A 23920-nucleotide genomic window follows, 5' to 3' on the forward strand; every position below is an offset into this window, starting at 1 on the left:
TCCGACACTACTTGCTCCGCCATTACTCGTTCCGACACCATTCGTTCCTTTCGTTCTATTAACCCCTGGTCCGTAGACCTCACACTTCAACGCGCTATGACCATTTCTTTTACACTTGTTGCAAAATTTGGTGCAGAACCCCGAGTGATACTTTTCACACCTTTGGCATAGCTGCTTCTGATTGTTGTTGTTGTTGCGGTTATTATTGTTGTTGGGATGATTGTTGTAGTTGCTGTTGTTGTTGTTGTTGTTGTTGGGCCGTTTGTTGTAGTTGCGATTGATGTTGCTGTTGTTGTTGTATTGGTGATTCTTATCACCGTTTTCCTCCCACTTTCTTTTGACTTGCTTCACATTGGCCTCTTCAGTAGTCTGTTCTTTAATTCTTTCTTCAATCTGGTTCACTAGTTTGTGAGCCATTCTACATGCCTGTTGTATGGAGGCGGGCTCGTGTGAACTTATATCTTCTTGGATTCTTTCCGGTAATCCTTTCACAAACGCGTCGATCTTCTCTTCCTCATCTTCGAATGCTCCCGGACACAATAGGCACAATTCTGTGAATCGTCTTTCGTACGTGGTAATATCAAATCCTTGGGTTCGTAACCCTCTAAGTTCTGTCTTGAGCTTATTGACCTCGGTTCTGGGACGGTACTTCTCGTTCATCAAGTGCTTGAATGCTGACCACGGTAGTGCGTACGCATCGTCTTGTCCCACTTGCTCTAGATAGGTATTCCACCATGTTAACGCAGAACCTGTGAAGGTATGCGTAGCGTACTTTACTTTGTCCTCTTCAGTACACTTACTTATGGCAAACACCGATTCGACCTTCTCGGTCCACCATTTCAATCCGATCGGTCCTTCGGTTCCATCAAATTCCAAAGGTTTGCAGGCAGTGAATTCTTTGTAGGTGCATCCTACATGATTTCCTGTACTGCTAGATCCAAGGTTATTGTTGGTATGTAGCGCAGCCTGTACTGCGGCTATGTTTGAAGCTAGAAAAGTACGGAATTCCTCTTCATTCATATTCACGGTGTGTCGAGTAGTCGGTGCCATTTCCTTCAAAATAGTTAAACGGAATAAGTTAATCATACAGAATATTAAGAGTAGTTAATAGTATTTCGTAGCATAATATGAACTCATTTATAAAAGCTTTTTCTTCATATTAGCGTTTTATAAGTTTAAATTCGGGTAGTACCTACCCGTTAAGTTCATACTTAGTAGCTAATATACAATTCAACTACTACGATTCTATATGAAAAACTGGTTATAATAATATTTCGCGTTCAAACTTTTACACAATATTTTACAAACTTACAATACCGCTTATTTTACATATAGCATGAAATATAGCACACAATAAATTTGATACAAGATGGTTGTGAAGATAATTCTAGCTAGTACACAAGTCGTTCAGCAAAGGCAATAAAGACACGTAATTCATACGTCCAGAAACAAGTCATGCATTCTAGTTTTACTAGGATTACTTCCCATCCTTGGTCTTGTGGAACATAACCGTTATGGTCGTTGATAAGACATCGTGTTGTAACGTCGTCAAAGGGACGAGGGTTACGTAATGTCCAACAGTCCCGTAACAATCTAAAAACCTCATTTCTTACCCCAATTACCGACTCCGTAACTTGTGGGAACGTTTTGTTTAATAGTTGTAGCCCGATGTTCTTATTCTCACTTTGGTGAGAAGCGAACATTACTAATCCGTAAGCATAACATGCTTCTTTATGTTGCATGTTAGCCTCTTTTTCTAAATCACGAAGTCCAATATTCGGATATATTGAGTCAAAATAATTTCTTAACCCATTGCGTAAAATAGCATTTGGGTTCCCCGCAATATATGCGTCAAAGTAAACACATCGTAACTTATGGATTTCCCAATGTGATATCCCCCATCTTTCGAACGAAAGCCTTTTATAAACCAAGGCATTCTTGGAACGTTCTTCAAATGTCTTACAAACTGATTTCGCCTTAAATAGTTGTGCCGAAGAATTCTGACCGACTCTAGACAAGATTTCATCAATCATGTCTCCGGGTAGGTCTCTTAAAATATTGGGTTGTCTATCCATTTTGTGTTTTTATACTGTAAAATAGACAAGAGTTAGATTCATAAAAAAAAATATACTTATTAATACAAGCAATTTTTACATATATCATAAAGCATAAGCACACTATATTACATATATTACACCACACGAATACAACTATCTTATTCCGACTCGCTTGTTTCTTCTTCTTCGGTTTTGGTTCGTTTTGCCAAGTTTCTAGGGATATATGATGTTCCCCTAATACGAGCCGTCGTGATCCACATTGGTTTAGAAAAACCTGGTGGTTTAGAGGTTCCCGGGTCATTGTTACAACTTAAGGACTTCGGGGGTTGACGATACATATAAAGTTCATCGGGGTTGGAATTAGATTTCTCTATTTTTATGCCCTTTCCCTTATTATTTTCTTTTGCCTTTTTAAATTCAGTTGGGGTAATTTCTATAACATCATCGGAATTCTCGTCGGAATCCGATTCATCGGAGAATTGGTAATCCTCCCAATATTTTGCTTCCTTGGCGGAAACACCATTGACCATAATTAACCTTGGTCGGTTGGTTGAGGATTTTCTTTTACTTAACTGTTTTATTATTTCCCCCACCGGTTCTACTTCTTCATCCGGTTCCGATTCTTCTTCCGGTTCCGATTCTTCTTCCGGTTCCGACTCTTCTTCCGGTTCCTCTTCGGGAACTTGTGAATCAGTCCACGAATCATTCCAATTTATATTTGACTCTTCATTATTATTAGGTGAGTCAATGGGACTTGTTCTAAAGGTAGACATCTATCACATAATATCAAACGCGTTAAGAGATTAATATATCACATAATATTCACATGTTAAAAATATATAGTTTCCAACAAAATTTGTTAAGCAATCATTTTTCAAGTAAACACGGTCGAAGTCCAGACTCACTAATGCATCCTAACAAACTAGATAAGACACACTAATACAAAATTCTGGTTCTCTAAGACCAACGCTCGGATACCAACTGAAATGTCCCGTTCTTATTGATTAAAAATGTTCCATATTAATTGATTTCGTTGCGAGGTTTTGACCTCTATATGAGACGTTTTTCAAAGACTGCATTCATTTTTAAAACAAACCATAACCTTTATTTCATAAATAAAGGTTTAAAAAGCTTTACGTAGATTATAAAATAATGATAATCTAAAATATCCTGTTTACACACGACCATTACATAATGGTTTACAATACAAATATGTTACATCGAAATCAGTTTCTTGAATGCAGTTTTTACACAATATCATACAAACATGGACTCCAAATCTTGTCCTTATTTTAGTATGCAACAGCGGAAGCTCTTAATATTCACCTGAGAATAAACATGCTTTAAACGTCAACAAAAATGTTGGTGAGTTATAGGTTTAACCTATATATATCAAATCGTAACAATAGACCACAAGATTTCATATTTCAATACACATCCCATACATAGAGATAAAAATCATTCATATGGTGAACACCTGGTAACCGACATTAACAAGATGCATATATAAGAATATCCCCATCATTTCGGGACACCCTTCGGATATGATATAAATTTCGAAGTACTAAAGCATCTGGTACTTTGGATGGGGTTTGTTAGGCCCAATAGATCTATCTTTAGGATTCGCGTCAATTAGGGTGTCTGTTCCCTAATTCTTAGATTACCAGACTTAATAAAAAGGGGCATATTCGATTTCGATAATTCAACCATAGAATGTAGTTTCACGTACTTGTGTCTATTTTGTAAATCATTTATAAAACCTGCATGTATTCTCATCCCAAAAATATTAGCTTTTAAAAGTGGGACTATAACTCACTTTCACAGATTTTTACTTCGTCGGGAAGTAAGACTTGGCCACTGGTTGATTCACGAACCTATAACAATATATACATATATATCAAAGTATGTTCAAAATATATTTACAACACTTTTAATATATTTTGATGTTTTAAGTTTATTAAGTCAGCTGTCCTCGTTAGTAACCTACAACTAGTTGTCCACAGTTAGATGTACAGAAATAAATCGATAAATATTATCTTGAATCAATCCACGACCCAGTGTATACGTATCTCAGTATTGATCACAACTCAAACTATATATATTTTGGAATCAACCTCAACCCTGTATAGCTAACTCCAACATTCACATATAGAGTGTCTATGGTTGTTCCGAAATATATATAGATGTGTCGACATGATAGGTCGAAACATTGTATACGTGTCTATGGTATCTCAAGATTACATAATATACAATACAAGTTGATTAAGTTATGGTTGGAATAGATTTGTTACCAATTTTCACGTAGCTAAAATGAGAAAAATTATCCAATCTTGTTTTACCCATAACTTCTTCATTTTAAATCCGTTTTGAGTGAATCAAATTGCTATGGTTTCATATTGAACTCTATTTTATGAATCTAAACAGAAAAAGTATAGGTTTATAGTCGGAAAAATAAGTTACAAGTCGTTTTTGTAAAGGTAGTCATTTCAGTCGAAAGAACGACGTCTAGATGACCATTTTAGAAAACATACTTCCACTTTGAGTTTAACCATAATTTTTGGATATAGTTTCATGTTCATAATAAAAATCATTTTCTCAGAATAACAACTTTTAAATCAAAGTTTATCATAGTTTTTAATTAACTAACCCAAAACAGCCCGCGGTGTTACTACGACGGCGTAAATCCGGTTTTACGGTGTTTTTCGTGTTTCCAGGTTTTAAATCATTAAGTTAGCATATCATATAGATATAGAACATGTGTTTAGTTGATTTTAAAAGTCAAGTTAGAAGGATTAACTTTTGTTTGCGAACAAGTTTAGAATTAACTAAACTATGTTCTAGTGATTACAAGTTTAAACCTTCGAATAAGATAGCTTTATATGTATGAATCGAATGATGTTATGAACATCATTACTACCTTAAGTTCCTTGGATAACCTACTGGAAAAGAGAAAAATGGATCTAGCTTCAATGGATCCTTGGATGGCTCGAAGTTCTTGAAGCAGAATCATGACACCAAAACAAGTTCAAGTAAGATCATCACTTGAAATAAGATTGTTATAGTTATAGAAATTGAACCAAAGTTTGAATATGATGATTACCTTGTATTAGAATGATAACCTACTGTAAGAAACAAAGATTTCTTGAGGTTGGATGATCACCTTACAAGATTGGAAGTGAGCTAGCAAACTTGAAAGTATTCTTGATTTTATGAAACTAGAACTTTTGGAATTTATGAAGAACACTTAGAACTTGAAGATAGAACTTGAGAGAGATCAATTAGATGAAGAAAATTGAAGAATGAAAGTGTTTGTAGGTGTTTTTGGTCGTTGGTGTATGGATTAGATATAAAGGATATGTAATTTTGTTTTCATGTAAATAAGTCATGAATGATTACTCATATTTTTGTAATTTTATGAGATATTTCATGCTAGTTGCCAAATGATGGTTCCCACATGTGTTAGGTGACTCACATGGGCTGCTAAGAGCTGATCATTGGAGTGTATATACCAATAGTACATACATCTAAAAGCTGTGTATTGTACGAGTACGAATACGGGTGCATGCGAGTAGAATTGTTGATGAAACTGAACGAGGATGTAATTGTAAGCATTTTTGTTAAGTAGAAGTATTTTGATAAGTGTATTGAAGTCTTTCAAAAGTGTATAAATACATATTAAAACACTACATGTATATACATTTTAACTGAGTCGTTAAGTCATCGTTAGTCGTTACATGTAAGTGTTGTTTTGAAACCTTTAGGTTAACGATCTTGTTAAATGTTGTTAACCCAATGTTTATAATATCAAATGAGATTTTAAATTATTATATTATCATGATATTATCATGTATGAATATCTCTTAATATGATATATATATACATTAAATGTCTTTACAACGATAATCGTTACATATATGTCTCGTTTAAAAATCATTAAGTTAGTAGTCTTGTTTTTACATATGTAGTTCATTGTTAATATACTTAATGATATGTTTACTTATCATAGTATCATGTTAACTATATATATATCCATATATATGTCATCATATAGTTTTTACAAGTTTTAACGTTCGTGAATCACCGGTCAACTTGGGTGGTCAATTGTCTATATGAAACATATTTTAATTAATCAAGTCTTAACAAGTTTGATTGCTTAACATGTTGGAAACATTTAATCATGTAAATATCAATCTCAATTAATATATATAAACATGGAAAAGTTCGGGTCACTACAGTTAAACTCAAAGTGGAAGTATGTTTTTCAAAATGGTCATCAAGACGTCGTTCTTTCGCCTGAAATGACTACCTCTTACAAAAATGACTTGTAACTTATATTTCTAACTATAAACCTATAATTTTTCTGTTTAGATTCATAAAATAGAGTTCAATATGAAACCATTGCAATTTGATTCACTCAAAACGGATTTAAAACGAAGAAGTTATGGGTAAAACAAGATTGGATATTTTTTGATTGTTTTAGCTACGGGAAATATTGTAACAATTCTATACAAATCATATCCTAGTGATGTGTTCTCTAAGGTGTGTATGAAACAGCTATCAGTTTTATATTTATTTACTACAGGAAGTCACCTAAATTAAACTAAAACACAAAAGGCAAGTATACCTATCGTGTAATAATATAGCTAAGGTAAAGTCCGGGAGGTCGATCCGTGGACACTATTATTGGGTGTCTTACTAGGTCAAATTAGTTAATTAAGTAGTTAAACTAGATATAGTAATTATAGGTAACTTTGGGGGGATTTACCGTTTAATGACCGGTTTGTCGATTTTATATTTTAAGCGTACAGATAAATGACGATAATTAAAGTGCGTAAAATAAATAACAATATTAAAATGACAATAAATAAAATTGCGAGTAAATGAAAGTACGATGAGAAATACAATAAAAGAATTATGCTTATTTAAACTTCCGTAATCATGATGTTTAACGTTTTGATTTTAATTTATTATGCTGGGTTAATTGTCCTTTGTCCTGGATTTATTTGATACCTATATGGTTTTTGCCCATAATAGTTCATTGGTCATAATTATAAGATGATCGTCAAATTAACCTTATACCCGAAGTCAAATATTCCAACTAATTGGGGATTCGAACTGTAACAAGGTCTTAATACTTTGTTAATAATTACACCAGGTTATCGACTGTGTGTAATCCAAGGTCTTAATACTTTGTTAACAATTACACCAATTACCCTTGTATGTAATCCACCCTTGTTTTAATTAGTCCATGATTATTAATTTACCCACTTGGCCAGAATGAATAATAAATTACCCAACCCAATTGATTAATTAAATGATTGTAAAAGATGTCGTATAAACGTCACTAAATAGGACATGCATAATCATTTAATAATTATTAGATTAACTAATTTGAAGATAGGTTCAACAGACTCCAAAGAGTTGTCATTCGATTAGACAATACCCCCCATCTATTAATGGTCCATGGTCCAATGTTCACAAGTGTCGGTCTTTTGTCCATACCCTAATTATGGTACAAAATCCAATAACCCAATCTTTAATATTTAGTCCAACATCATGATTACTTCGGCTCAAATAAGCATAATAATAATTTAGTTACGAGACATTAATTTAAAAAGGAAAAATATAGCTTACAGTGATTATTTATCACGCAGTGTTACACGGACAGAATTCCGACTTAAAACCCGTAAAACATTTCTTACAATAACCCAATTATTATTAAACTTAAATTAATATTATAATTATAATTATATATATTATGTTTACAGAGAAAAGAAAAGAGAAAAAGGTGTGTCTTTCTTCATTCTCCGTAGTCACGTTTTATAGGCAAATGTTGATTTGAAATTTTCACTTATGACCCCTTAACTATGCTCAATTAACAACTTTTTATTATTTATTATTATTCTTATTGTGAATTATTTAAATATTATATTATATTCTTGTGCATAGTTGACTTGTACTTTCAGCTCCGTTGCATCGAGCGTTGAAAGTTGGTTCATGTCTCGGTTCCGGATTTTTGAACGCCTTTTCGTATAATTTAATATCTTGTACTTTGCGTTTTACGGCTTGTACGTTTGTAATTTTTAGACGTTTCTCATCAATATATTGAACCACTTGAATTGTACTTTGTACATTTGAGCTTTTTGGTCGTTTGCGTCTTCAAATCGTCGAATCTGCCTTTTGTCTTCACCTTTTATTATTTAAACGAATATCACTTGTAAATAGAACAATTGCAACTAAAATCTTGTATTTCTTGAGGGATAATGCTATGAAATATGTGTTCGATTTTAGCATTATCAATATTCCCACACTTGAGCATTGCTTGTCCTCAAGCAATATAGTCTTGAAATAAAAACATACTTGAATCACTTCTTTATTCTTTACACTTTATACATCAGTGATTTCAATACGGCGGTTATGAAAAATGATGGTAATGATGTGGTTTACAGTCTCACATGATTATAAAAATTTAGATCAGTTAGGAAATTGGATATTTATGAAAACATTTGATCTTTTGAAAATTCAATCTAGTTTTTATCCTAGATAAGTTTTCCGGAATAACCCTTCACCGGTGTTGCAAAATGTTATTGTGGGTTTTGTGGGTTTCGGATTTTAAAATTTTAGCTCAAAACTTTACGGTTTTGTGTCACCCACTTGCTAACCTTGTATTAGGAAAGCAACACGTCCAATTTACTTGTCCCGTATATTACCTTTCGGTAAACTACCGTCCGGTTGTAAAGGAAAGCGATGAACAAGAAACTGTTAAGGCAATGTCTAATGACATGCATTTGTTCATGGTCTAAAACGTGTCTGATGCTATTACTATCCTTTGTAGGAGCAATAGTAAAGATCATCCTATAATTTTTCTGGTTTGGCACAAGGTCCTGTCTCCGACCATGCTATGCAACCACCGTTCTTACGGTTGACACCCGATTTGGTTCAGGTGACCTAATGAATTCCAGGTGAATTCCTAGGATTTTACGTTCAATGGTAATGAACGCATTGAAAATGGGTTTTTAGAAAACAAATCGGTTTTAATTTTTGATCAAAATATTTTCTCGTTCAAGCTCGAGTTTAGATATCATCGAATTCCATGAGTTTGAATTCTCAACCTTTAAGGTCAATCTCAAGGATTGAGTAATATCAGACTTAAAAGCTGATTTTTAATCTTTAAGGAGATTATCCTTTCTGGGGGTCTGATTCATTAGTCTTATCAAGTTAATTTGCACGTCGCCCTCCCCATTTTACGAGATAAATCCTCTCATGGTTAGGATAAGTCTGACCACATGGCGAACCTATTTGATGCCGAGGTCCGTTGATTTTCTGCTGATTTTAGTGATGACTTTTCTAGATTTTTCGTCAACCTACAGCTGGTCTGGACGACAACTTCTTGACCTAAATCAAGAAGCGCGTGTCTTTTTCGGAAGACTTTACTTCCTTTTAATGATGGAATTGATTCATCGTGTAGATACATCTTTCTTTCAAATATATTACACTAAATCGGGTAAAACTGATTAGTTTAGTCCAAAACAAAAGTACCTGCAATAAGCTTGTACAGATATGTGATATATGTTTTAAAGAACTTGGTGAATTCTTCCCACACTCAACTTTTATTTATTTCTTTCTTTGCCTTTTTATTCCCCTCTATTCCATTTTAAATGAATTCAAGCGTTTTGGGTTGTTTCTCAATTTATGTCCTTTCCAAGGTAACAATAATTTCGGTAGTATCACCTAGTTTTATCATTCATAAATATGTATAAACATGATTTTGAATTCATTTAGTTGAAAATTTTTCAAATTTTCACAAAATTGGGCAATTAAACCAAGTGTAAACCCGAGAGAATTTATAACCCTTCCCCACACTTAAGATCTTGCAATACCCTCATTTGCAAGAAATCAGTAAAAATTTAAATTCATGAGGGTGATTAGTGTAGAAAAATGATTAAAATTATCGAGTTTGCAAACATATTGTTGTTATTTCACATTTGATATTTTGCGTCTTGTCGTCAAAATTAGTAGCTTTTGCTGAACTTAATGACAGTCTTTGAAAGTGCGTTGTTTTACCCTGTTTTGTACATAAGATAAACTACAAACATATATACATATTTTTGAAGTTTGGTATATTACCCTACTTTCAAAAATTTATAAAATCTAATATTTTTTTGGCATACTTTAAATCAATAAAATTAAAAATAATGATAACAAAATTTGTCGTCCCGCCCTCGGGTAAAGCAATTTCGGTTCAATGACCTAGTGTTTAACTCACGACGAATTTTAGAAATCATTTTTTTAAACTTAATTAAATAAAGTAAATTTTTGTTTTTAAAATCACACAAAACTTAAATTTAAAAAGCATATTAATTTCATATAAAACCTACAAAAAAAAAAAAAAAATCAGAATGGGGGGAGAAAACTAGTTCTTTAGTGTCTGCTAGTGGAAAAGACCAATCGGATTCCATTCTCGGAACTACACGAGAACAGAACAACTAACTCTAGACAACGTTTTCTCTTTAGAACATTTGAATTTCCCTACACTTAGGTAGCTGTGGTGTCAAAATTGTGATTAACTTCATCGTCAATTTTTCTTGGACCATAATCAACTTGCATATCTGTGACTTTTGCTTTAAGCCATTGGTCGGATTCTTGTGTAATATCCACAAATTCAACTAATTTCGCCTTTTCTTTAGGCGATAGATTGGATACTAACCGGTTACATAACTTAAAGTTCCCCTTGGTTCTAGCATCGCGAATCCGTTTAATAAGTTTCTTCATTGAACTGTTAATAACGGAGTCATTTAATTTCGTATCAACAACGGGGTTCTTTGTTATCAAGTCATCATTAGGTGTTACTTCATTTTCCCCACACTTAGACGTTTTATTATTGCTAAGCACTACCGTTGGAGTTGGTAAAACAACATGGTTCTTACCAATCATTTTTGTTGGTTCAACAGTTTTGGTTGGTGGAGATTTAGCCTTTCGAATCATAAAGGTGATCGATTTCTCATCATTACTAAGTGTCATTCTACCCTTTCTTACATCAAATAACGCCCCGGTGGATGCTAAGAATGGTCGACCTAAAATTAGAGGAATGTTTGGGTCCTCTTCTGTGTCAGTGACAATGAATTCGACTAGAAAGGTTAAATTACCTACTTGAACGGGTAGGTTGTCAGCAATTCCAACTGGGTGCTTAATGGTTTGATCAAAGAGTCGAACACTCATCTCTGTTGGATTTAACTCACCTACTCCTAATCTCTTATATAATGAAAGAGGCATAACACTCACACTTGCACCTAAATCTGCTAGTGCATCATACATGACACAGTCACTAAGTAGACAAGGAACAATAAATTCACCCGGATCACCTACCCTAGGTGGAGGTTTTGGTGGAACTGTCTTCACCGGGTTTACTTCTACGGTTTTTGTTTCTTGCACTTTCTTATTCTTCTTCTTCTTCTTTTTTCCAAAGGTATCAAAAACTTTATTACCTATCACTTGCTCATACTCAACTCCTTTTCTTGGAAACAGGATGGGTGTTTTGTATGGTGCCACTACTGGCTTTACATACTCGGGTGGTGGTGGTGTTGTAACTTCTTCATTGTTACTCACATCTAAAACTTTCCCATCTTCTGGTGTTGGTTTTTCAGAATTTGTTGATACCATGTTAACATTTTCATTCCGAGGATTTACTTCATTATTACTAGGTTGCTTTCCTTGCTCCCTTTCACTCATCAATCTAACAAGAGTACCTACTTGTTTTTCTAGATTCAAAATGGAAGCTTGTTGAGTTCTAAATGACTGATCAAACCTCTCATTCATTTAGGTTTGAGTTTCAATAAATTGTGTTTGAGATTCAACTAGCTTAAATACCACTTCTTCCAGATTTAACTTTTTCTCTTTAGTTTGTTGTGGTGGTTTATACAAGCCAGGTCTTTGTTGATTGAAAGTGTTGTTTTGAGTTGGTTGGTTATTCGGACCTTGTTGGTTGTATGAGTTATTATTGGGTCCATTTGGATTGTAAAGAATGTTTTGATTTCGATTAAAGTTTAGCCTTAGCGGTTGATAATTATTTTGATAATTATTTCCCGGCCTTTGGTTTATGTAGGAAACATTCTCTCGTTGTTCCATCGTTTGCTCAACATTACAATCTTTCGTTAAGTGTGGTCTACGGCATTGCTCACAACTGATTCGTATTACGTGAATATCTTTAGTCATCTTTGTAGTGACACGAACTTTTCCATGTTTATATATATATTAAATGAAATTGTTATTTACATGATTAAGTGTTTCCAACATGTTAAGCAATCAAACTTGTTAAGACTTGATTAATTGAAATAGGTTTCATATAGACAATTGACCACCCAAGTTGACCGGTGATTCACGAACATTAAAACTTGTAAAAACTATACGATGACATATATATGGTTATATATATAGTTGACATGATTTTATTATAAGTATGTATCTCATTAGGTATTTTAACAATGAGTTATATACATAAAAATGAGACTATTAATTTAAGAAACTCGAAAACGATATATATAACGATTATCGTCATAACAACGTCTTACTAGGTACATATGAATCATATTAAGATATTGATACACTTGGTTAATTATGTTAAATGATAAGTAAATATATTATTAAGTGTATTAACAATGAAATACATATGTAAAAATAAGACTACTAACTTAATGATTTCGAAACGAGACATATATGTAACGATTATCGTTGTAACGACATTTAACTGTATATACATCATACTAAGATATATTATATATCATAATATCATGATAATATAACAATTTAACATCTCATTTTTTTATAATAAATAATGGGTTAACAACATTCAACAAGATCGTTAACCTAAAGGTTTCAAAACAACATTTACATGTAACGACTAACGATGACTTAACGACTCAGTTAAAATGTATATACATGTAGTGTTTTAATATGTATTCATACACTTTTGAAAGACTTCAAGACACTTATCAAAATACTTCTACTTAACAAAAATGCTTACAATTACATCCTCGTTCAGTTTCATCAACAATTCTACCCGTATGCACCCGTATTCGTACTCGTACAATACACAGCTTTTAGATGTATGTACTATCGGTATATACACTCCAATGATCAGCTCTTAGCAGCCCATGTGAGTCACCTAACACATGTGGGAACCATCATTTGGCAACTAGGATGAAATATCTCATAAAATTACAAAAATATGAGTAATCATTCATGACTTATTTACATGAAAACAAAATTACATATCCTTTATATCTAATCCATACACCAACGACCAAAAACACCTACAAACACTTTCATTCTTCAATTTTCTTCATCTAATTAATCTCTCTCAAGTTCTATCTTCAAGTTCTAAGTGTTCTTCATAAATTCCAAAAGTTCTAGTTTCATAAAATCAAGAATACTTCTAAGATTGCAAGTTTACTTCCAAGTTTTCTAAATCCATTCCAAGTAATCATCCAAGATCAAGAAACCTTTGTTACTTATAGTAGGTTATCTTTCTAATACAATTTAATAATCATATTCAAACTTTAATTCAATTTCTATAACTATAACAATCTTATTTCGAGTGGAAATCTTACTTGAAATTGTTTTCGTGTCATGATTCTGCTTCAAGAACTTTCAAGCCATCCAAGGATCCTTTGAAGCTAGATCTATTTTTCTCATTTCCAGTAGGTTTATCCAAGGAACTTGAGGTAGTAATGATGTTCATAACATCATTCGATTCATACATATAAAGCTATCTTATTCGAAGGTTTAAACTTGTAATCACTAGAACATAGTTTAGTTAATTCTAAACTTGTTCGCAAATAAAAGTTAATCCTTCTAACTTGACTTTTAAAATCAACTAAACACATGTTCTATAACTTAATGATTTAAAACCTGGAAACACGAAAAACACCGTAAAACCGGATTTACGCCGTCGTAGTAACACCGCGGGCTGTTTTGGGTTAGTTAATTAAAAACTATGATAAACTTTGATTTAAAAGTTGTTATTCTGAGAAAATGATTTTTATTATGAACATGAAACTATATCTAAAAATTATGGTTAAACTCAAAGTGGAAGTATGTTTTCTAAAATGGTCATCTAGACGTCGTTCTTTCGACTGAAATGACTACCTTTACAAAAATGACTTGTAACTTATTTTTCTGACTATAAACCTATACTTTTTCCATTTAGATTCATAAAATATAGTTCAATATTAAACCATAGCAATTTGATTCACTCAAAACGGATTTAAAATGAAGAAGTTATGGGTAAAACAAGATTGGATAATTTTTCTCATTTTAGCTACGTGAAAATTGGTAACAAATATATTCCAACCATAACTTAATCAACTTGTATTGTATATTATTTAATCTTGAGATACCATAGACACGTATACAATGTTTCAACCTATCATGTCGACACATCTATATATATTTCGGAACAACCATAGACACTCTATATGTGAATGTTGGAGTTAGCTATACAGGGTTGAGGTTGATTCCAAAATATATATAGTTTGAGTAGTGATCAATACTGAGATACGTATACACTGGGTCGTGGATTGATTCAAGATAATATTTATTGATTTATTTCTGTACATCTAACTGTGGACAACTAGTTGTAGGTTACTAACGAGGACAACTGACTTAATAAACTTAAAACATCAAAATATATTAAAAGTGTTGTAAATATATTTTGAACATACTTTTATATATATGTATATATTGTTATAGGTTCGTGAATCAACCAGTGGCCAAGTCTTACTTTCCGACGAAGTAAAAATCTGTGAAAGTGAGTTATAGTCCCACTTTTAAAATCTAATATTTTTGGGATGAGAATATATGCAGGTTTTATAAATGATTTACAAAATAGACACAAGTACGTGAAACTACATTATATGATTGAATTATCGAAATCGAATATGCCCCTTTTTATTAAGTCTGGTAATCTAAGAATTAGGGAACAGACACCCTAATTAACGCGAATCCTAAAGATAGATCTATTGGGCCTAACAAACCCCATCCAAAGTACCGGATGCTTTAGTACTTTGAAATTTATATCATATCCGAAGGGTGTCCCGGAATGATGGGGATATTCTTATATATGCATCTTGTTAATGTCGGTTACCAGGTGTTCACCATATGAATGATTTTTATCTCTATGTATGGGATGTGTATTGAAATATGAAATCTTGTGGTCTATTGTTACGATTTGATATATATAGGTTAAACCTATAACTCACCAACATTTTTGTTAACGTTTAAAGCATGTTTATTCTCAGGTGAATACTAAGAGCTTCCGCTGTTGCATACTAAAATAAGGACAAGATTTGGAGTCCATGTTTATATGATATTGTGTAAAAACTGCATTCAAGAAACTGATTTCGATGTAACATATTTGTATTGTAAACCATTATGTAATGGTCGTGTGTAAACAGGATATTTTAGATTATCATTATTTGATAATCTACGTAAAGTTTTTTAAACCTTTATTTATGAAATAAAGGTTATGGTTTGTTTTAAAAATGAATGCAGTCTTCGAAAAACGTCTCATATAGAGGTCAAAACCTCGCAACGAAATCAATTAATATGGAACGTTTTTAATCAATAAGAACGGGACATTTCAATCTTTTCCATTCGTCTCTCGAAAGCATCTATTTTTGCAGAAATAGAATCAAAGTTATGGCTAGAATCGGCTCTAGCCGCTTTAGATGAATTGAAAATATCTTTTTCCTGGTTCCACTCATGAGAGTGGGATGCTGTGTTATCAATGATCTTGTGAGCTTCGGTTGCGGTTTTCTTCATAATGGAACCACCAGCTGCTGTGTCGATGTCTTTTCGTGTGGCGATGTCTACACCTTTATAGAAGATTTGTACTATTTGAAAAGTATCTAGACCGTGTTGAGGACATCCTCTCAACATCCTTCTGAATCTTGTCCATGCCTCATATAACGTTTTATTTGGCTTTTGCACGAACGTGCCAATTTCTCCTCGAAGTCTCACGGCTTTAGATGCCGGAAAGAATCTTTGAATAAATTTCTCAACTAAAATATCCCATGAGTCAATCGTTCCTTCAGGTAACGATTCTAACCAATCTTTGGCTTCTCCTTTTAAAGTCCATGAGAACAACATAAGATAAATAGTTTCATCCTCAACTTCTCGGATTTTAAATAGATTACAAATCCTATTAAAAGTTCGAAGATGTTCGTTTGGATCTTCTTTTGTTGTACCACCAAATTGGCACTGATTGGTGATCATGTGTAGGATTTGTCCTTTGATTTCAAAATCTGATGCTCTAACATCTGGCTGATTAATGGCGTAACCTTGGCCCGTGTGTGTGGCTCTCATTCGGTCTTCCATAATTTGAGGTTCCGTTACTTCCATAATTGAATTTGTTGAATCCAAATCACTAGAAGATTCTGATTTAACTATTTGTGGTTCAGGAGGAATGATTAGTGGTTCAGGATCTTGGAATTGTCCTTGAATATCCTCCGGATTCTCAGTTGTGAAGTCGGGTTCAAAAGATGGATTGTCGGAAATTTGAATTAGAGTATTTGTTCGACTGGATGATGATTCTAAAGAAAAATCAACAGCGGAAATATTGGCTAGATGTCTTGATCGAGTTACAGGTGGTGAACGTATGAAAGGTGGTGAACGTTTTGCTCGGTGCATTCACTGAATATCCTATTAGTTATAAAAATAAAAATTATATAAGTTATCAAATTAATAGACTTTTCTAATTTTGCCCACGTTTCGAATAGCCAATAGATGCAGCAGGTAGCCAGGACCCTTCAAATCGGAAGCCCACAACTCGCCACTAACAAATCCAACTATTACTACGAACCAGAAAATTTGGATGTCTATCAATTTAATCGCTTAGAATAATTTTTCGTTTGAATTTTTAGAGAAGAAATAGAAAATTCTATGTCCTAAAAACTAGAGCGTCGAGAAATAAGAAAGAAAAAGATTGCGTCGAAAAACATCGAAAAAATAAAAGGTCGAAAAATAAGAAAGTAGCGCGTCGAAACTTAAAAGGGATTCTAAACGAAAAACGGCAATTACTTAAAATGATACTAAAATTTTAACACGGCGTCGCAAAATTTTAAGCCACCTAAATCTTAGTCTAAAGAAAAAGCACTTAAGGGATTTTACGGCAAAACCTAAAAATCTAAAAGTATAAAAATAAATATGGCAAAACTAAACTTAATACTAAAAGTTGTAACTAGAGTCTAAAAATCTAAAGGTAATAAAACTTAAAATAAATATATATTTTTTTTAATTTTATAGACAAAATCTTAAAAAAAAAATTTTTAAATTTTTTTTAAAAAAAAAAATTTATTTTTATATTTTATATTTTATTTTTTTTAAAGATTTTAATAATTCTTTTTTAAGGATTTTAATTTTTTTTTAAATTTTTTTTCACGAAATTAATAATTTTTTTTAAAATTTTTTTTTTTTTGAACTCATTTACTATTTATGAATAGTAAATGAAACGAAATTAATTAATTTACTATTCACATGAAAGCGACATGATAGAAATTATTAATTATAAGTTACATAATATACCCCTGAAGTATTTAATAAATACGACTTTTTAAAACTTTACGATTCAAATTTTATTCAAAATTATTATTATATTATTATATTTTATTTCAATATTATTATATTTTATTTCAATATTATTATATTTATTAAATTATTATATTTAAATTAATATATCTTTAATCAATCAAAAACTAAAAAAAAACTTAAATACCCCGTGAAGACACAAAAAGTGTCCCCAGCAGCGGCGCCAAAAACTTGATGTGTTCTCTAAGGTGTGTATGAAACGGCTATCAGTTTTATATTTATTTACTACAGGAAATCACCTAAATTAAACTAAAACACAAAAGGCAAGTATACCTATCGTGTAATAATATAGCTAAGGTAAAGTCCGGGAGGTCGATCCGTGGACACTATTATTGGGTGTCTTACTAGGTCAAATTAGTTAATTAAGTAGTTAAACTAGATATAGTAATTATAGGTAACTTTGGGGGGATTTACCGTTTAATGACCGGTTTGTCGATTTTATATTTTAAGCGTACAGATAAATGACGATAATTAAAGTGCGTAAAATAAATAACAATATTAAAATGATAATAAATAAAATTGAGAGTAAATGAAAGTACGATGAGAAATACAATAAAAGAATTATGCTTATTTAAACTTTCGTAATCATGATGTTTGACGTTTTGATTTTAATTTATTATGCTGGGTTAATTGTCCTTTGTCCTTGATTTATTTGATACCTATCTGGTCTTTGCCCATAATAGTTCATCGGTCATAATTATAAAATGATCGTCAAATTAACCTTATACCCGAAGTCAAATATTCCAACTAATTGGGGATTCGAACTGTAAGAAGGTCTTAATACTTTGTTAATAATTACACCAGGTTATCGACTGTGTGTAATCCAAGGTCTTAATACTTTGTTAACAATTACACCAATTACCCTTGTATGTAATCCACCCTTGTTTTAATTAGTCCATGATTATTAATTTACCCACTTAGCCAGAATGAATAATAAATTACCCAACCCAATTGATTAATTAAATGATTGTAAAAGATGTCGTATAAACGTCACTAAATAGGACATGCATAATCATTTAATAATTATTAGATTAACTAATTTGAAGATAGGTTCGACAGACTCCAAAGAGTTGTCATTCGATTAGACAATACCCAACATCTATTAATGGTCCATGGTCCAATGTCCACAAGTGTCGGTCTTTTGTCCATACCCTAATTATGGTACAAAATCCAATAACCCAATCTTTAATATTTTGTCCAACATCATGATTACTTCGGCTCAAATAAGCATAATAATAATTTAGTTACGAGACATTAATTTAAAAAGGAAAAACATAGCTTACAGTGATTATTTATCGCGTAGTGTTACACGGACAGAATTCCGACTTAAAACCCGTAAAACATTTCTTACAATAACCCAATTATTATTAAACTTAAATTAAAATTATAATTATAATTATATATATTATGTTTACAGAGAAAAGAAAAGAGAAAAAGGTGTGTCTTTCTTCATTCTCCGTAGTCTCGTTTTATAGGCAAATGTTGATTTGAAATTTTCACTTATGACCCCTTAATTATGCTCAATTAACAACTTTTTATTATTTTTTATTATTCTTATTATAAATTATTTAAATATTATATTATATTCTTGTGCATAGTTGACTTGTACTTTCAGCTCCGTTGCGTCGAGCGTTGAAAGTTGGTTCATGTCTCGGTTCCGGATTTTCGAACGCCTTTTCGTATAATTTAATATCTTGTACTTTGCGTTTTGCGGCTTGTACGTTTGTAATTTTTAGACGTTTCTCATCAATATATTGAACCACTTGGATTGTACTTTGTACATTTGAGCTTTTTGGTTGTTTGCGTTTTCAAATCGTCGAATCTGCCTTTTGTCTTCACCTTTTATTATTTAAACGAATATCACTTGTAAATAGAACAATTGCAACTAAAATCTTGTCTTTCTTGAGGGATAATGCTATGAAATATGTGTTCGTTTTTAGCATTATCACCTAGCTAACTTATAATGTATTATACATGTATTCTAATATATTATGTAATCTTGGGATCCCATAGACACGTATGCAAATGTTTTGACATATCATATCGACCCATGTATATATATTATTTGGAACAACCATAGACACTCTATATGCAGTAATTTTTGAGTTAGCTATACAGGTTTGAGGTTGATTCCAAAAATATATATACTTTGAGTTGTGATCTAGCCTGAGACGTGTATACACTGGGTCGTGGATTGATTCAAGATAATATATATCAATTTATTTATGTACATCTAACTATGAACAACTAGTTGTAGGTTACTAACGAGGACACCTGACTTAATAAACTTAAAACATCAAAATGTATTAAAAATATTGTAAATATATTTTGAACATACTTTGATATATATGTGTATATATTTGTTATAGGTTAGTGAATCGACCAGTGGCCAAGTCTTACTCCCGACGAAGTAAAAATCTGTGAAAGTGAGTTATAGTCCCACTTTTAAAATATAATATTTTGGGATGAGAATACATGCAGTTTTATAAATGTTTTATGAAATAGACACAAGTAAATGAAACTACATTATATGGGTGAATGATCGAAGCCGAATATGCCCCTTTTTGCTTGGTAACCTAAGAATTAGTAAACCGATCTACTAATTAATGCGAATCCTAAAGATAGATCTATTGGGCCTAACGAACCCCATCCATGGTTGCGGATGCTTTAGTACTTCGATGTTGTTTTATCATGTCCGATGGATTTCCTGGAATGATAGGGGATATTCTTATATGCATCTTGTTAATGTCGGTTACCAGGTGTTCACCATATGAATGATTTTTATCTCTATGTATGGGATGTATATTGAAATATGAAATCTTGTGGTCTATTATTACAATTTGATAAATATATAGGTTAAACCTATAACTCACCAACATTTTTGTTGACGTTTAAAGCATGTTTATTCTCAGGTGATTGTTAAGAGCTTCCGCTGTTGAATGCTAATATGTGGACAAGATTTGGTGTCAGCATGCTTGTATAATATTGTTTAAAACTGCATTCGAGATTTATTTTGTTGTAACATATTAATATTGTAAACCAATATGTATTGGTAGTGTGTAAGTGTGATATTTTTAGATTATCATTTCTGGATAATCTAGGTGGTGTCTTTTTAACCTTGTCGATAATATAAAGGTTATGGTTTGTTTTAAAAACGAATGCAGTCTTTGAAAAACGTCTCATATAGAGGTCAAAACCTCGCAACGAAATCAATTAATATGGAACGTTTATAATCGATATGAACGGGACATTTCACAGTGTAACTTATTAATGTGAAACTAAATATTCCTCGGGTTTTACCTACCCATTAAAATATTTTCACCATTATCAGTTTGTACAAAAGAATTTTTAATTACAATCTTTAAAAAAACATATATACATATATATTTTTTCTTCAGATGTAATTCATGGATTTAATGAGTTAATATGATATTAAACTCATATGATTTTTGGTTTGATCTAGAATAAGTAATCTTTAAAACTTTTAGAAACCACATATTCTTCACATAATATTTCTTCAATGAAGTTATGGATCAATACTTCATCGTTCATTGTTGTTGGTACTCCTTGGTATCTATGGTGCGTATGACGTTGATGCTCGAGTTACAGATTGTGATGTTGAGGTGTGGGATACGAATGTTGTTGTGATGGTACTGTTGATTCCGGTGATGTTGCTGAAGCTGGCACGTTTTGTACCATATTTTCTAAGGCTACAACTTGGGCGCGAAGCTCGTTGACTTATTACTCCAGGATGATTGGCGGTTAGAACGAGTGGATGAATAAGGTTTAGAATAGTATATATTACGTATTTGTTGCGAGCTATCCGGGAAATGAGAGTGAAAATGGTGGTTCGAACAGGTTCACCGATAAGTGCTTTTTGTTCTTCGTCAAGAGGGCAATTTGGTTGATGGAAGGGATTACCTTCTTCTCATCTCCATTGATTAAGTTTACTTCGAACCCATTCTCAATTCATCCAGAATTTATGATGGCTAATTGGTTGGCCCATTCCGGTTATACTGCTTTCGGAGCTTGAGTGGAAATCCATATCGGAATCTGAGGAACTTGAACTGGTTGCAGAATTCATCTTACACGGTTAGATAAAGGATTTTTGATATGAAATGATTTTCGGATATCGGATGATGTTCTAATTACATAGAATTAGGTATAGTACTGAAGTTCCGTAGATTACGGAGGGAATTAAGGAAACGTGTCAGACAAGGTCTAATGTGATGGAATAGGAATTCGTATGTACACCATTTATGCAATAATTGCAATAAGACGTGTCGAGACTGAAAATGATAAGTAGATATTTTTTGACAAAGAATGATAAGCAAACTTTTGACATGCAGACCAGGTTCAAGTCCAGACTTATTAATGTATCCTAATAACTACTAGGTCAAAGTCCTGACTCATTAATGCATCCTAACAACTACCAGTTAGACACATTAATGCAAGACCTGGTTCGCTAAGACCATCGCTCTGATACCACATGTCATACCCCGTCCAAAATCTTCCTGGACGAAAACAATAACATCTGGTACCATTGTGATGAACAGACCTCTATATGCCATGAATGACTCCAAGTAATGTCTCTTAAATGAGAAAATGAATAGCGGAAGGTTTCTTTCATACCTGAGAATAAACATGCTTTCAAGTGTCAACCAAAAGATTGGTGAGTTCATAGGTTTATCATAAAACAATAAAATTCATCATTTTGATAGACCACAAGATTTAAATGTTGCATGGTACAAATGAGCCCGAATCCTATACCCACATGTAATGTACATGCGATATCTTTTAATTACAGTACACCTTTCTCGTGTACGAAATCATTTTTCATAAATCTTAGTAACCGTACACATATGTCGTGCACAAAAATAACATACACATAACCTATGTATAAAATCATTCTCTCGATACATAACATTCATATCAATTGGTGGCAATTATCATGTCCACATATACATATATATATATATATATATATATATATATATATATATATATATATATATATATATATATATATATATATATATATATATATATATATATATATATATATACTTTTATATTATAAATAATCAAAATAGAAAAGTTTAAGATATAGATTATACCCTCCTAGTCATCATCATATAACGCCATCGTTCTAATTCGTATCCCCATTCATTATCTACTAACTATTATCATCATCATCGTCTTGATATATAGCTCATCATTATCATATCATAATATCATTCGTTATGATTATTTAACATCACCATCGTCAATACCGTTATCATTAACCTTTCCATCATTCATCAATCTATTATCTAATCATCCTTTATCATTTATCATATATCATCATTTCATCTTATGATCATCTTAATACCTCGTCATCAACACGAACTCAGCACAACATCAATGGGTTTCTTTATCATTATCATAGTTATCAAGTTCATCACCATTTCACTACCATTTGCATTTTAAACTCAAGCAGGAAGCAAGAAGTAAACAGTTTCGACCCAACTATAAACCTCGGCACAAAATCAAGTTTAAAAAGTATAATATAATTATGTGGCCCATAGTTTTCGGTTTAAAGAATAGAGGCGTATAGAAAAAAGGAAAAGGTTTTGCAAGTTGAGGATTTAATATAAGTGGCAGCCGTATACAGTATCTAAAAACAATTGGTTCGTGCTTTGTCTTGTTCGAGACAGAAAACAAAAGGTGGGGTTTATGGTACAGTTTACAAACGCAGGTAGATCATCACCAACCTATCAGCAACCACGACTTAATCCCTATTCGTATCATCATCATTTATTTAACTATTATATTCGGCTGTAATAATCCTTTTTATATAACAAGTGGTTATGATTTGGCCCTACAATTTAAGTGATTCTCTTAAAGTTCCAATCATCGATTCATAAAAAAAATATTTTGTGAGCTGTAACTGTAGGGTTTGTGGTTTCGTTATCTTTACTCATCAACGATCTAATCAACTTTTGTCCTAGCAATTTAATATTGCTTAAAGAGAAACTTTTTGACTGTAATTGATTTATTCCCTTTCTAAAGCACTAACCATGTGATTTGTAAAGTTATTCACATGATAAATATATATATGCTCCCTTTATATCAATCACCTAACCCCTTTTAATACTTGAGGTTGTTTGGTTCTAATCACCAAAATATAGCATCGACAGTTTAGGTTATAGAACCTGTAGCAACAAAAGAGAAATAGAAAA

The sequence above is a fragment of the Rutidosis leptorrhynchoides genome, chromosome 7 (genome assembly GCF_046630445.1).
Source record: "Rutidosis leptorrhynchoides isolate AG116_Rl617_1_P2 chromosome 7, CSIRO_AGI_Rlap_v1, whole genome shotgun sequence".
NCBI classification, from domain to species: Eukaryota; Viridiplantae; Streptophyta; class Magnoliopsida; order Asterales; family Asteraceae; genus Rutidosis; species Rutidosis leptorrhynchoides.